General features: G+C 38.1%; 1 protein-coding gene across 42 annotated transcripts in view; it reads right to left on the reverse strand.

The window, feature by feature from the left end:
• The window catches only part of PTPRD (protein tyrosine phosphatase receptor type D), a 1,096,207-nt gene that overhangs the window by 361,862 nt on the left and 718,836 nt on the right, over positions 1 to 15,509 (reverse strand). For all 42 annotated transcript variants that reach the window (XM_072152314.1, XM_072152279.1, XM_072152402.1 and 39 more), the window contains one exon: positions 4,206 to 4,246. The gene's annotated coding sequence lies outside the window, so the exon portion shown is untranslated. The remainder of the gene's footprint in view (positions 1 to 4,205; positions 4,247 to 15,509) is intronic.

Consider the following 15,509-nt stretch of genomic DNA (forward strand, 5'->3'; position numbering starts at 1 on the left):
ACATGTCTACATTATTCTTTGGGTCTGTATGATCATTAGATACCACGTTTATATAGGTTTTATAATGTTTTCATAGATTTACAAAACTTTAAACGTGTACAAAAAAAAAAATCTTCATTTTACCATGTTCTGGCGCTAATAACTTTTTCATACTTTGATGTACTGAGCTGTGGGTGGTGTCTCTTTTTATGACTTTTGATAAAGTTTTCAATGCCACAATTATTTAGGACTGTATGGCCTTTTGATCACTTTTTATTGAATGTTTTATATTTTTTAAAATGGCCAAAAGTGTCATTTCCGATATGGGCAGTATTTTCCGCTATGGAGTTAAATGCCGGGGATAACCGTTATTACATTTTTATAGATAGGACATTTTGGAACACAGCCACACCTAACATGTTGATGGTTTTTACTGTTTATTTATATTTATATCAGTTCTAGGGAAAGGGGGGTGATTTGAATTTTTAGGTTTTTTTAAACGCATGACATACGTCAGTAAGGGGTTGAATTGCACCTGTGCGTGTTAGTCTTATATTGCTGTTTGGTATGTGGGATGCAACTTTACAAAAGTTGAGTATTTTTTCACAAAAAAAGTTGCAAAGTTGATTGTCCTGGAACTGGTACAATTTTTTTCGGCTTAAAAGTTGAAGATGACCACTACAACTAACAGGTGGTTTCCTTAGATAAATAAATCAAATCAAACCAAAAGCTGTGCGTCAAGAGTTCTAGTCCAAATACGGAAAAGTCCCAGAAAAATGTGCAAAAAAGAAAACTGCGCAACTTTTTTGAACTAACACTTGAAAGAAAAATAAGGATTAATCTCCCCCAATATATTCTAGGATTTTAATATAGCCGTACTATTAATAAATGAAATTATCGCCATCTTTTCCTTTTTGAGGACTAAAGAGATAATAACAAAGGCTAGGTTTAACAATGTAATGATAATATGATAATACATCTTTATTTACAGTATGCTACAGATTTGCCATTAAATGTTCAGTGCATTATAGTACCAGAAAATTGGCCTATTCATATGACCAACAATCATTGGGCAATGCATGTAAAACCCCAAATCATAGTTTTATATACATTTTTAAATGTTGCTTGAGAACACACCAATAATGCTATATGTAAAAAAGCTCTAAGGCAGAAACAGTTCCTTGACCTTTCTTATACTGGCTGTAACAGGAATAAAATCATTCTATGTGAAAATGGTTTAAATATAATGCAAGTATAAAAGAACTTTACTTGCTAGGAGTAATTTTATACATACGGATAATGAAGTACTACAAAACTCTTATAGACGTATAGCTAGTGTAGTTAAATGAAAACAATATCCACTTAATGCACTGTTCGAGAGGTGACAAATGATACTGCCAATTAAATAAATGTACATATTACTAGCTTTATATTCATGAATGGTAATTCTAACCTATTAATCAAAGCAATGAATCGTTCCTGAGAAAGCTCAGTGAGTGCTACTATTGTTTCACAGAAAAAAACAGTGATATTTAATAGAACCGTGACAGTCCTAGATAAGAGAAGACATTTAAGTAGTCCCATTAATTGTGCAGTTGACAGATATAATGCAAGCATGCTTTACTTAAAAAATCACTGTATGTGACAGAAGCAGATGATATATGGATATTTTGATGGTGCTCTATAGGAATTTAATACAAGGACATAGGCTGATTGGGTGCTACCTGTGTATATATACTCTGAACACTGAAAAATGCAGTATAAAACCTACCAATACCAATATAGATGTTATTGGCTCAACATGACACACAAAAAATGAACTTAAGATAATTAAAGGTCTTATGTACCCCAAAAGTAAATGAAAATTGCAAGTTGTCCAACAAAACCCAAGACATTATACAATAGAGTGATAAAAAGTATAGGTTATGTGGCAACAAGGAAAAAGGTTATGGATTATCACAGCAGTGGGAAGGGTTAATACCCACAGTATAGGGTACAAGCCTTGACAAACTGAACTCTTAGGTAGAGAAACTCCAGAAAAATTAGCAGGACTCCTGGAAAAGTTGGAGATGCAAGTGCAGATACAAAGTTTCAGTCCCTCAATTTTTCAAGCTTACAAAATGGTGATCCTCATCTGGGAGCCAAGAGTAGTTTGGAAACAAAACTACTGCACATGTGTCATCAGGTTACCTGAATATGGCTATAAACAATAGATTACAAGACTACACAGGATCAGCATTATATACAAGTATATGAAGATCTTGATCTTTGTTGACTGTTTATTTATGTTGGAATGATTAAAAGAGCTATGATAACATAAGCAAAAGTAGGCACAGCAATGATTTCGACATAGCAATTTCGAAGGCATTCATATTTAAGGTTCTATCCAAAGACTAACCCAACACTGTGCTGACAGCTGTGCACACATCCAACTAAATATATAATTTATTTTGCTCAATTGTAAAATTGTACACGGCTATCTGATGACTGCACAGCAGCTGATGTGAATTTTGGATGATGTCCTCGGCTCACTCTCCTCAAAAAGAAAATGTCTTCAATCATGGACTAAAGGAAACAGTTTCCTAAATTCAACATTGAAGTCATTTTTTTTTTCATTTACTTTCAGGTGAAAAACACACTGCTCAAATAAATCATCCTTTGAAAAATTCAATTTCTTTACAGTTTTCAGTACATTTATTTATCAGCCTTAACACATGACCTCCCCAAACAACAGCACAATGCCCATCACAATGAGTCCATATCTTCCAATAGTTAACAAACTCTTCTTTGATGATGTATAACTTGTCACTATTAATCATGCTATAAATTGTACTATTTTAAGCGAGGACAAATGTATTTATATAATGGGGGAGATTCATTATGCCTTCTCTGCCAGTTTTGCTGCAGAGAAGGCACATGAATCTCCCCCTCCCTGCGAGTTTACCTGTTTTTCCGACCTGCACACCACATTGGTTGTGTAGACACCAGGCCAGCCAAATCTGCTATAGTATACGCCGGAAAACCGGTGGAGACTATAGCAAAAAACTTTGACAGGTCTGAACTGGCAGAGTTGCCCCTTTATTTACCAAGAGGCCAAAGCCTCTTAGTAGGTATGGCCACCGGGCCGCCAGTAGGGGAACTTTCAAAATGCTAGTCTTAATGAATTCCCGCCAATGTATTAATTAGAGTAATTATTCAAACATATTCAAAACAAATTAATGAATGCAACGACCAATATATAGGTCAGTAGTTTAGAAATCCCATCAACATCATCAACACATAAACTGCATATTACATGTCTATATGGTTATCTATCTAACCAATAGTTGTCTATCTTACAACAATTATCTATTTATCCATCTATGCCAACAGAGAGCAATAATCAGCATTACTGTATATGTAAGTGTTCATTTGAATCTTATCTTACATCATCCTATGAGGCAGATTCACAAATCTTAGCTGGTTATCAAACTGTACACATCCCCCTTATTGTAAAATTGTACTACAATCAGAAGAATATTGTGAATGTTCTCTTTAGTTACACCTTGGGTCACCCTAAGGCTCTCTCCAAGAGCATTTCACTAGTCTGGTATGAGTTATAAATGTATATGTGTCTGTATAGTGGTAGGCACTGCAGAAGCAAGAAGCCTAAGATGTCTCTGCAAATATCATGGTGGTCTGGGCAAAAAGGAGATATGGAAAGTAAAGTAATGTATGAGGACCAGTGAGTGGTTTTCAATGGTACCGGAACCGGAACACACCTCCTGAGAGCCCTTTTCAAACATCCTTAAATCAAGGTAAAAAGCTATTATCAGCTTTCAGTTTTTCCGGTTTTCCGGACATCAAATCCAAACTTAAACTTTTGGCTGAAGTCCAACTTCTGTGACCCCGCAATGTTCACCATGGACCTGGACATTGCGGTTTGGGTCTCTGCTCATCAATACTAGTGAAGTTTGCATGGCATAGCTGTCTTCTTGTTGCAGCCCAGGTATGTGTTAAAGGAAACAACCTCTGTTTTCACAGAGAATGGGAGAAGGAATGTTCAGTACTATATTATCATTGATGAAGAGCAATAGAAATCTTTCTTTACCTTACATTTTTGGAACTGTTTTACCTTGGGAATTATGCTATAGTTCTTTATGCCACAGTTTAAATAGACAGCAAATTTGATCATCAAAACTACTATGGTCAAAACAATCTAAAGATAATTAAATGAAATGTGTTACCTTGTATCCTTGGTCTGTGTATGATTTTCCAGTCCTGCAACCTGTCAATAAAAGGATTGTGCATGTTAACATGATATAGTATGGGATGTTGTATGGCACATTCATATATTCTAATCAGCTGATAACATACTACAATGTTTGGACAAAAGGGCAATAGTTTCTTTAATCCTCACTTTTATTTGAAATCTCATCCATTTACCTATAAAACTATCTCCTCCAAAGTCATTAAAAGTGAACAGAGAAGAGTCCTGTTTTACCTGAGATGAGTAAAGTTTAGAGGCTGGAGGGAGAGCTTCACTTGAGATGCCTATATTGACACCTATGAATCTAGAAGCATGGCTTTGGTGTTATATTAAAGATAAGAAACTCACCTTTTGAATCTCACCAGCCTTGTGGTAACTAGATCTTTATCTGCAGCGTTCATTTCTAAAACTGATATTTATCTTTAATATGACACCAAAAGCATGGTTCTAGGTACCAAGAAAGATGAATCAGAGGTAATTCTCCCCCTCCAGCTACTAAACGTGACTTGTGCTTAAGCGGCCACATGCCTCCTTCCTGGCAGATACCTCAAGAGGCTTACATCTCTTTATGTATTTGTGGGGAGGCTGGTTCGCCAGGTCTGACCAGCGAACAAATGGTATTTAGAGAGTATGCAGTAACGCCCCATGCCAGCCCAGTCTGTCAGTGACTGCACCCCTCCACGCCCATATGGTGTGTAGGTATATTAATAAAATAATCGCAATTTCTTGCAGTGTGCCCTTCTCTGTTTGTTGTTCTTTGTTCTCTGTCTATATAAAATCCCTTAAACGATTTTTTTAATTCCAAGGACACGTGGTTGTCCCATCCAGTTCAATAAAGATAACATGACATTTATCCTTACTTTATGAGATATTTTCCATAGCAATTATTACAGTATGTAAAACAAGAAGGAAAAACAGTTTTCATTAAATATGTTTATGTATTTATGTTCCTGTATCACATTGCATGAACAAATTCATGGGATTAAATAATAATGTATCCAAGTAGTTGTTAGCAAGTTATTAATATATTAAGGTTTGGATTTTATTTGCAAATTGGGTGATATATGTAAAAAGTACAGGAAAAACCAGTGTGCAGCTAAATCTCTCAGGACTATGAGAGGCTTGTGAAATATTATTGGATGTGTGCCATAATCACAGACATGGTATATGAATGTCCTGCAATGTGAAGTGCCATAAAAAAAAAATCAATGTATTTACATCATTTTTATGGTGCAGATAAAATGGAAAATATGGTGTTAAAATGCCATATTTATTATTTTCCTTTCCCACTGTGTCCCAGTACATTCTTATTTGAAAAACATTTTAAAAACAGATCTAACCTGGAGATAGTTTTAACCCGCACCACATCCATCAAGAGGGCATCAATGAGTTTCTAAACATAGAAAACCCGCAGCATCCAGGTGTTCTATAAATGTGAGTGGCATCTATAAAAATGTCATTACTGCTTGTTATCTTCCCTATAAACTTCAATGACTATACAAACAAAGAACATTGAAAATGTCATGTAAAAGCGTGAAACTTGATTTTCTATACAGGTGGTTCCAGGAACATTTCTTCAACTGGTTCTTTAAATGGTCACAAGTTTTTCAACATATTATTTATAAATCCATCTCACAAAGGAATATATGATACTTTTAATATACAGTGCCTACAAGTAGTATTCAACCCCCTGCAGATTTATCAGGTTTGATAAGAAGCAAATAAGTTAGAGCCTTCAAACTTCAAACAAGAGCAGGATTTATTAACAGATGCATAAATCTTACAAACCAAAAAGTTATGTTGCTCAGTTAAATTTTAATAAATTTTAAACATAAAAGTATGGGTCAATTATTATTCAACCCCTCAAACCACCAGAATTCTGTTTGGTTCCCCTAAAGTATTAAGAAGTAGTTCAGGCACAAATAACAATGAGCTTCACATGCTTGGATTAATTATTTGTTTTTCCAGCCTTTTCTGACTATTTAAGACCCTCCCCAAACTTGTGAACAGCCTCATACATGGTCAACATGGGAAAGACAAAGGAGCATTCCAAGGCCATTAGAGACAAGATCGTGAAGGGTCACATAGCTGGCAAGGGGTACAAAACCCTTTCCAAGGAGTTGGGCCTACCTGTCTCTGCTGTTGGGAGCATCATCCGGAAGTGGAAGGCTTATGGAACTACTGTTAACCTTCCACGGCCTGGACAACCTTTGAGCTGAGGCCAGGCTTGTCCGAAGAGTCAAGGCTAACCCAAGGACAACAAGGAAGGAGCTCCAGGAAGATCTCATGGCAGTGGGGACATTGGTTTCAGTCAATACCAAAAGTAACGTACTCCACCGCAATGGTCTCCGTTCTAGACGAGCACGTAAGGTACCTTTACTTTCAAAGCGTCATGTCAAGGCTTGTTTACAGTTTGCTCATGATCACTTGGAGGACTCTGAGACAGACTGGTTCAAGGTTCTCTGGTCTGATGAGACCAAGATCGTGATCTTTGGTGCCAACCACACACGTGACGTTTGGAGACTGGATGGCACTGCATACGACCCCAAGAATACCATCCCTACAGTCAAGCATGGTGGTGGCAGCATCATGCTGTGGGGCTGCTTCTCAGCCAAGGGGCCTGGCCATCTGGTTCGCATCCATGGGAAGATGGATAGCACGGCCTACTTGGAGATTTTGGCCAAGAACCTCCGCTCCTCCATCAAGGATCTTAAGATGCGTCGTCATTTCATCTTCCAACAAGACAACGACCCAAAGCACATGGCCAAGAAAACCAAGGACTGGTTCAAGAGGGAAAAAATCAAGCTGTTGCAGTGGCCTAGTCAGTCTCCTGACCTTAACCCAATTGAAAACTTGTGGAAGGAGCTCAAGATTAAAGTCCACATGAGACACCCAAAGAACCTAGATAACTTGGAGAAGATCTGCGTGGAGGAGTGGGCCAAGATAACTCCAGAGACCTGTGCCAGTCTGATCAGGTCTTATAAAAGACGATTATTAGCTGTAATTGCAAACAAGGGTTATTCCACAAAATATTAAACCTAGGGGTTGAATAATAATTGACCCACACTTTTATGTTTAAAATTTATTAAAATATAACTAAGCAACATAACGTTTTGGTTTTTAAGATTTATGCATCTGTTAATAAATCCTGCTCTTGTTTGAAGTTTGAAGGCTCTAACTTATTTGCTTCTTATCAAACCTGCTAAATCTGCAGGGGGTTGAATACTACTTGTAGGCACTGTAGCTTATCCATTCATGCAAATGACAGTCGTCACAGAGTCTCACAGAGACTCTGGACTGTCATAGCAATGGATCAGCACCCCATGACGAAGCCATGGGAAGGTGAGGCGACAATCCTTTCCTAAATGCACAATTTCGCGGATACAGTTTTGCCGGCAAATGGGTGATCGGTGCCTGCATTGGACTGAAGGGACAGATGTCAGCTCATAAGCCCTCTTTATATTCCCCTTGTCACTTGCCTACATACTGTTATGGCAGTTTGTGAAAAGTGGTTAGAATTGCTGTTTTGTGAGTTTGCCTTTAAAAAATCTTTATGGTTTCCAAAGTATGTGCGGGTCCATTTCTCAATATTTTGTTGTTTAACCCCATAAGGACGCAGGGTATTTTCGCTCATTTCTCGCTCTCCATCTTCAAAAATCCATAACTTTTTCATTTTTCCATGTACATTTCCCTGCCATGTAGTGGGAAGCCGTAAAAAAATTCCAAATGTGGAAAAATTTTAAAAAAACTGCATGTGCGTCACGTTCTTGTGGGCTCAGTTTTTACGACTTTCACTCTGCGCTCCAAATAACGCCTCAGCTTTATTCTTTGGTTCGGTCGATCGCGGTGATACTAAATTTATGTAGGTTTTATTGCGTTTTAATACATTTTCAAAAATTAAACGAATGTGTACAAAAAGGAAAACTTTTTTTTTGCCATTTTCTGAAGCTACTAACTTTTTCATACTTTGGGGTATGGAGCTATGTGATTGGGGTATGGAGTAGTGTCATTTTTTGTGAAATAAGACGACGTTTTCATTGCTACCATTTTGAGGTATGTGCGATATTTTGATAATTTTTTATTACATTTTTTATGTCATCTAAAAAGGTGTAAAAGTCGAATTTCGGACATTTGGGCGCCATTTCCCGTCTCGGAGGTCACTGCCGGACGTAACCGGTTTTATATTTTGATAGATCGGGTATTTTGGGACGCAGCGATACCTAATGTGTCTGTGATTTTTACTATTTATTATATTTTATATCAGTTCTAGGGAAAGGGGGGTGATTTGAACTTTTAATATTTTATTATTTTTTTACATTTTTAAACTTTTTTTTTCTTTTTTTTCCCACTATTTCTTAGACCCTCTAGGGTACATTAAACCTAGATGGTCTGATCGCTCCTGCCATATACGGCAATACAACTGTATCGCAGTACATGGCATTTCTGCACTGTATACATTACAATGAGCCACAGGCTCATTGTAATGGATGTGCAGGAACAATGTATCCTCGGGTCAAACGAAGACCCGAGGGTACCATGGCAACCGCTCGCCGCCCCCCGATGACGTTCGGGGTAGCGGCGAACGGAGGTAAGATCGCAGCGTCCATGCGCCACCACATTTAAAGTGCCGCCGGCGACTTGGTCTGGCTGCCATGGAGACCGGGCAGCTCCGGGGCACATGCCAGTCCTCGGAGCTGCCCAGAAGTGGATCGGATCCCCCGGTAAGCGGCACGGGGGATCCGATCCACAGCTCAAACACACTTACACGCCGCGGTCAAACATGTGTAAGGGGTTAACACCCGCGATCGGAGCCGGCTCCGATCGCGGGTGTTAGCGCAGGCTGTCAGCTGTACTAGACAGCTGACAGCCGCTGCTTCTGGTACCGGCTCCGTTCGTGAGCCAGTGCCAGAAGCAGGACGTTATAGAACGTCCCCGTGCGCTAAGCATCTAGCCCCGGGGACGTACTATAATGTCCTGGTGCGCCTAGGGGTTAATCATAAATATATATGCTGTAAGCTTGGACAACCATTTACATGTTGTGTTTTAAATGCAGGGGATTTAGAGTTCTTTTTATAAAAAAAACTGTTGTACATATAAGAAATGTATTAGTACAACATTTTAGAGATACATTATGATTAAAATATGTGACCATATACCAATATTTAGGTCAAATGCACCTCTCTTGTACAGTACATGTGCTTCTTCAATTACCAGTAAAACTGACACCTATGTTTTGCTCCAACATTAACCCTAAGAGTACTAATTGATAAATGCCTTCAATCATTTGCTTTTAGCACAAATGCACATTGCAATGCAATATTTTAATGCAGCCATTGAAAAGCTAATCCTGTGACACTGTGGAGCGCTCCTCTGAACAACTCTAAGTTTTTATGCAAGACATGGTTTGGAGCTAGAGCAGAAAATAATTGGCTCTGCAGAGAAAGTTGATAAGGAATAAAATGAGATGACTGCCAAAGCAAAACTCTGTCTGAAATGACACTGTCACCAAAGGTTTCTCTAACCTGATCTTCATTTTGGCTTATCATTTTCAGAAACTGTAAAATGGCTTTAGTGGTCTGAAAGCAAAGCCTGCATTGCAAGGGATTGATTTGGTTGCCAAGTGAAACGGCCTACATTAACCTGCCACAGATATCTAAATATGTTGATAGAAGTATGCTGTGGAGAAAATTGTCTTAGAAATTTGTCTGATCTCTTATTTGTAAAGCGCCTTTTCTCGGTAATGTGCCTGTTCGAGTTGCTGTTTATGCCTGTTGGGTACATAAGTTGGCCCAGTTCATTTCTCTGCTCAATAAACAACTAAATACAAATCAAAAGACAATGCCGAGCTGATTGCACTTTCACTCTGCGGCAAAGGAAAACCTAAGAAGGTAGAAGGCTGAAGAAGAAAATACACGTCTTGCACAGCTATTTAGCTGTTTTTTTAAAAACATACTTCTCTGCATTACTTTTAATGTAAGACAGTAAAAGACTGGATTTTGTCAGTCACAACTTGACCATGAAACCCTGATCATTTCTATTCATGCATAGTTATCCATGAATGCATAAGCCTAAATAGAGCAATTGAATCTCCCCTCAGCTATGGTATGTAAAAAAAAAATGTGCATTTCCAGTAAGTCACATCATGTAGTTAGGACAATCTGGCAACACATTCAAGTGGTCCAAATTCTAATCTGCGATAAACAGGAACATGGAGCTTTCTTTTACATATGAAACAACATGTGGTATAAGGTTTTTTTCTGTAGCATGAATTTCTGTTAAATGTCAGTTTATGCAGTCAGGTATACACTTTTCATGGTAGTGATATAAAGCATATATTCCTCTTCAAGTTATCCGGATGAAACTGTTAAAATTTGGCCCAGTAGGCCTTATTTGATATCACAGATAAGAGATGTTTTATCACGGCTTTAAATGATTGTCCGCTTAACACTAGGGGATATATTTATCAATGCTGTCAAAGATTTGGATAGGGGAAATGTAAATGAAACACTCCAGATTCATCACAATGGCTCATACTGGATAATACACTTTCTGTTTAGATGGTGAAGTTTTAGTTCATACCTCCTACTTACATGAGTGCTCTGCAGATTTTGCCCAAGAATCTGTAGAGGGCTCTGGAGCAGGGCTTGCTCATCCAAAGAGATCAAAGCAATACAATGGTAACAGCTCACAACATATGGACATAAGACTGATACAAAATGACGGGGGTTACAGCCCTATTGATACTAGCCCCTCCGTTCTTTAGGGGCACTTTGATTCCAATTCATTTTATTTTGTGTGGTTATAAGTTATGTTTCAAAGGCGTTCAACCTTTTGTTACTGCTTGTAGTGTAATTTAGGTCACACCAATAATATTATTATATATAGCAGGATGCAGGATATATCCGTAAAAATAAAATTGTATTAGACAGGTTGGGTTTTTAATTAACTCGACAGCTTTTAAATTCAGTTACTTTTATTTGGTATGAGAATAAAACTTAAATTTTGAGGTGGCTTGTTAGTAAGAGCTTATGTATATGGGATGCTCTTGTTTTATATTTATCTAATAAGTCGCCCTCTGTTCCCCAAAATGGACAACCAAGCAAATTATACAAGATGGCTGAATCATGAAATGGATGACAGTTTACAACATGGATTATGACTAGAAATATGATACATACCACACTATGCACCATAATTCATGAATCTGGCACACCCTGCACACTCTACAGGCAAACTGCACATAATACAGACTGCACTGTTTTTGATAAATGTGGGCCAATGTGTACATATCAGGCATGGGAAGCACACTCTATACATAACTGAGGAAGCAAAAGGTCCAGTGTTATACACACTGCTTGAGAAGAAAAGCAGTTAACAGAGATTACCGCTGTCCCTGCATTGTAGAAGCTTCCCCCTCTACGCTCTGCAATGACTGACATACCATTTTCTCTGTACCCCAATCTATTTTCTGCCTCGCTAAGCTTATAAAACTGCATAAATTCTTTCTCTTACGCTGCTTTCTTATCCTGCACTTCACTTCATTTTCCTCATTCCATCCTGTTATTTTATCATAGAAGCTTCTGAAGTTACATTTGGGGTTTCACCAATTTGATATATTTTCAGAGAACAACGAGTAGAGATTCTAGTAAATTTACAGGTATATGCTTCTTAAGTTCAGACACTGGAATCTGTTGTAATCTGTATCATGCCATAAATGTTAGTAGATTTCTTTCTGCCATAAGTGAATAAGGATTTGTTAAAGTTAATTTGTATTATACTTTGGTGCAGTTTACTTCTTTGTTGTAGTTTTTAAAGCAGGTTTCATGACTGCTTTGTTTATGAATTACTTACATGTCGAGAAGGAGCTAGCCTCAAACAATATTGTAAATAGTGGTACCTAGTGTACACCAGGTTGTAAATATTCATGTATACAGGGAGAGGAAAGGAATCATGCTAAAAGAGATGCCTGAAATATAACCTTTATTTAACTTTGTAATAAAAATGATTCTGATAACACCAGGTAAGAGGGATTGGGGCAGATTTACTTACCCGGTCCTGTTGCGATCCCGCGGTGCCTTGTCTGACAAGGATTCAGGTCTGGCCCGATTCAAGTAGCTTGTGCTCGCGAGTTCCTGCATCCGTCACTTCTGCGCCGAGGTCCGCCGGAGTTCACCTGCTTCTCCTCTGTGTTTGTAAGTGCGTGTCTTGCGACACAATTCTAATTATTACATCCTGCGCGTTGTCCGAATCTGTTGGGTTGTCCGATGCCCCCCCACCCCGATTTCAGTCGCGTGCAAGCCGCTGTCGATGCGCCAAAATCCTGGGGCAATTCATTGCAAAACAGAAATCGTCGGGAATCGATGAAAATGTATCCGACAGACCCTTAGTAAATGAGCCCCAGTGTGTTATTTGAGTCTAAATGTCACCTATGATGGTATGTCATCTTATATTAGTGATTGATTGATGATGTTGCCATCTTATGATAATTAATAATACTGATACCATCATGCAAATATTGTAATTGAAACCTATGGCAGGATCATTAACGATAGGTAAAACTGAACCAAAATCAAGACTATGAGATATCTAATATATAAAGCTGGATGTATGTGTGTGTATGTATGTATGTATGTCCGCTAAAGCAATCTGTACCATCGCATTTACAATCACCAAATGTTGCACAACTGCTCTCTGTGACTCAGGAAATGACATAAACTAGGTTTTGAGCCGAATTTTTAAACCCTGATATTTTCAAAATCCACTTATTAACACCAATATACAGGAGTCATTGTCTACTGCTGCGGTGGCAGTTGGAAGCTGAGCCATGATCGGCTGGTATTCTGCCACAGGTCATTAATATGAGCTCTGAGCTTTGGTTACTATAGGCAATGAGTATAAGACACTTATATGTGAGGTAAGCTGGATAGGGATCCAGAGATAGGGAGAGATTGATCAGAACTGTCTGAGGTAAAACTGTTCCAGTTGCCCACGGAAACCAATCAGAGATCAATCAATCAGTTGTAATTTTATAAACAGCTGTGCAAAAATGAAACTTGAGCTCTGATTAGTTGCCATGAGTTCTGCTCTGAGACACTTCTGATAAATCTCCCCAGACAAAGAGATGGTCAGTGACAGTCACCTAAAGAGGATGTCAGTTACAGTCACTTAAAGAGATGGTCAGAGACAGTCAAAGACAGAGGTCAAAGGCAGAAATTTTCAGTGACAGTCACTGAAAGAGACGGTCAGAGACAGTCACTGAAAGAGACAGTCCAAGACAGTTACTGAAAGAGAGGGTCAGAGACAGTCAATCAAAGAGATGGTCAAAGACAGAGAATGTCAGAGACAGTCAGAGACAGTCACTGAAAGAGACAGTCAAAGTCCCTGAATGAGATATTTAGAGAAAGTAACTCAAAGATACGCCAGTGACAGTCACTAAAAGAGATGGTCAGAGACAGTCCCTCAAAGAGACAGTCACTGACAGTCACTGAAAGAGACGGTCAGGGAAAGTCACTGTAAGAGACTGTCAGGGACAGTCACTAAAAGAGACAGTCAGAGAGTCCCTCAAAGAGACAGTCAAAGACAGTCACTGAAAGAGACAGTCACGGAAAGAGACAGTCGGAGACAGTAACTCAAAGAGACGCCAGTGACAGTAACTTTAAGAGATGGTCAGATACAGTTACTCAAAGAGATGGTCAAAGACAGAGATGGTCAGAGACAGAGACAGTCAGAGACAGTCACTGAAAGAGACGGTCAGAGACAGTAACTCAAAGAGACGCCAGTGTCATGTCTGACCCTGCCCTTAAATAACCCTTCATCACCAAGAAATGAAAATTCCAAGCTTTATCATGTAATGTAACAGACACTGGGGCAGATTTATCAATCAGTCTGAAAGTCAGAATATTTCCAGTTGCCCATGGCAACCAATCACAGCTCCCCTTTAGAATATTCATGAGCACTGGTAAAATGAAAGCTGAGCTGTGATTGGTTGCCATGGGCAACTGGAAATATTCTGACTTTCAGACTGATTGATAAATCTGCCCCACTGTGTTCTAGGGAATTATTTCCATTTGTCTGCAGCCCTTTGGGTAAGTTGAATAAAATAGTAACAGACTGATCTTAATGGTCCGTCCTTTTTGTGCTCATATGCAGCAGTTTTTCAGAACATGCTGCTTTCCTTTGCCTACGAGATGTCCATTTTGTTCTCAATATTCATGACCCCCTTGCTATCAGCTGGTTTTGCATACATCTGCTCTAGTTTAGTATAGATGCCTGTTTTTGCATGAGGTTTGAAGAAAATCAGTAAATTTGGAAACCAAATCATGGATTCCAACATTGCAGCTTCTCAGTGAATCTCTTAGTTATTGTTTGAGAAACAGGAAGACGTATTTTAGTCGTAGACAGGAACGATATTAATAATACTAAAAGCTTTTATCAATTATAATGTAGAGCTAAACATTTTAAGATCACTTTCACCATAAATGCTACAATTACAAGAGGCTTGAGCTTATCAAATAACTCAAACTGTTCTGTGAGACTATGCATTAATTGAAGTCGTGCCGTGAACTGAAAATGGTTAAGTAGATAAATTCATTTTATTAACAATTTTACTACATTACTACAGCATGTTTTAAGATTGCCTTTATTTCTCTGCATGCATTTTCTTTCAAAATTAAAATAATTATCATTTTCATAGATGGTGTTTTATAGACTTTCATTTCCATAAACAGTCATCCCATTACAAAACATCTAATTAATTTACATTAACACTCTTTCTAGAACAATAACTTCTGAATGCATGGTAAATTAGTAAGCTAGCCTGTGGAGTTACTGAGGAGACTGTAGGAGACAGGACATAGATTAAAATGCAATGCAAGATGAATGGCTTCTTTTACTCACCAACAAGCAGTGATTTGGTTTTTGAAGAACAGAGGAAATCCTTCAGTACTACTTTTACATGCTTTAAAATATCCATATTCTTTGCTACCATTGTAATGGATTGCAATCCCTAATGTGTGGTCAATATTTTATTTGAAAAATTATGTACAATATGAAAACACCTACTGTAAAAATTACTGCCGACATACTGTTAACATATTTAAAGTAGCTGGTTATCTTCAAAGCTGTAAATGAATAGAAAACCAACCAGTTTAGATTAATCAAATTGTGTTCAGAAATTATATTCTAAGACTCACTGATGTTTTAAAATACAAATTGTACTGTTCTTGGTGTTGAGTAGGGATAGAATCTTCTGTTATACTTTGTTAATCCTTATAAGAGAACA

Source organism: Engystomops pustulosus, chromosome 1 (genome assembly GCF_040894005.1).
Source record: "Engystomops pustulosus chromosome 1, aEngPut4.maternal, whole genome shotgun sequence".
Lineage (NCBI taxonomy): Eukaryota > Metazoa > Chordata > Amphibia > Anura > Leptodactylidae > Engystomops > Engystomops pustulosus.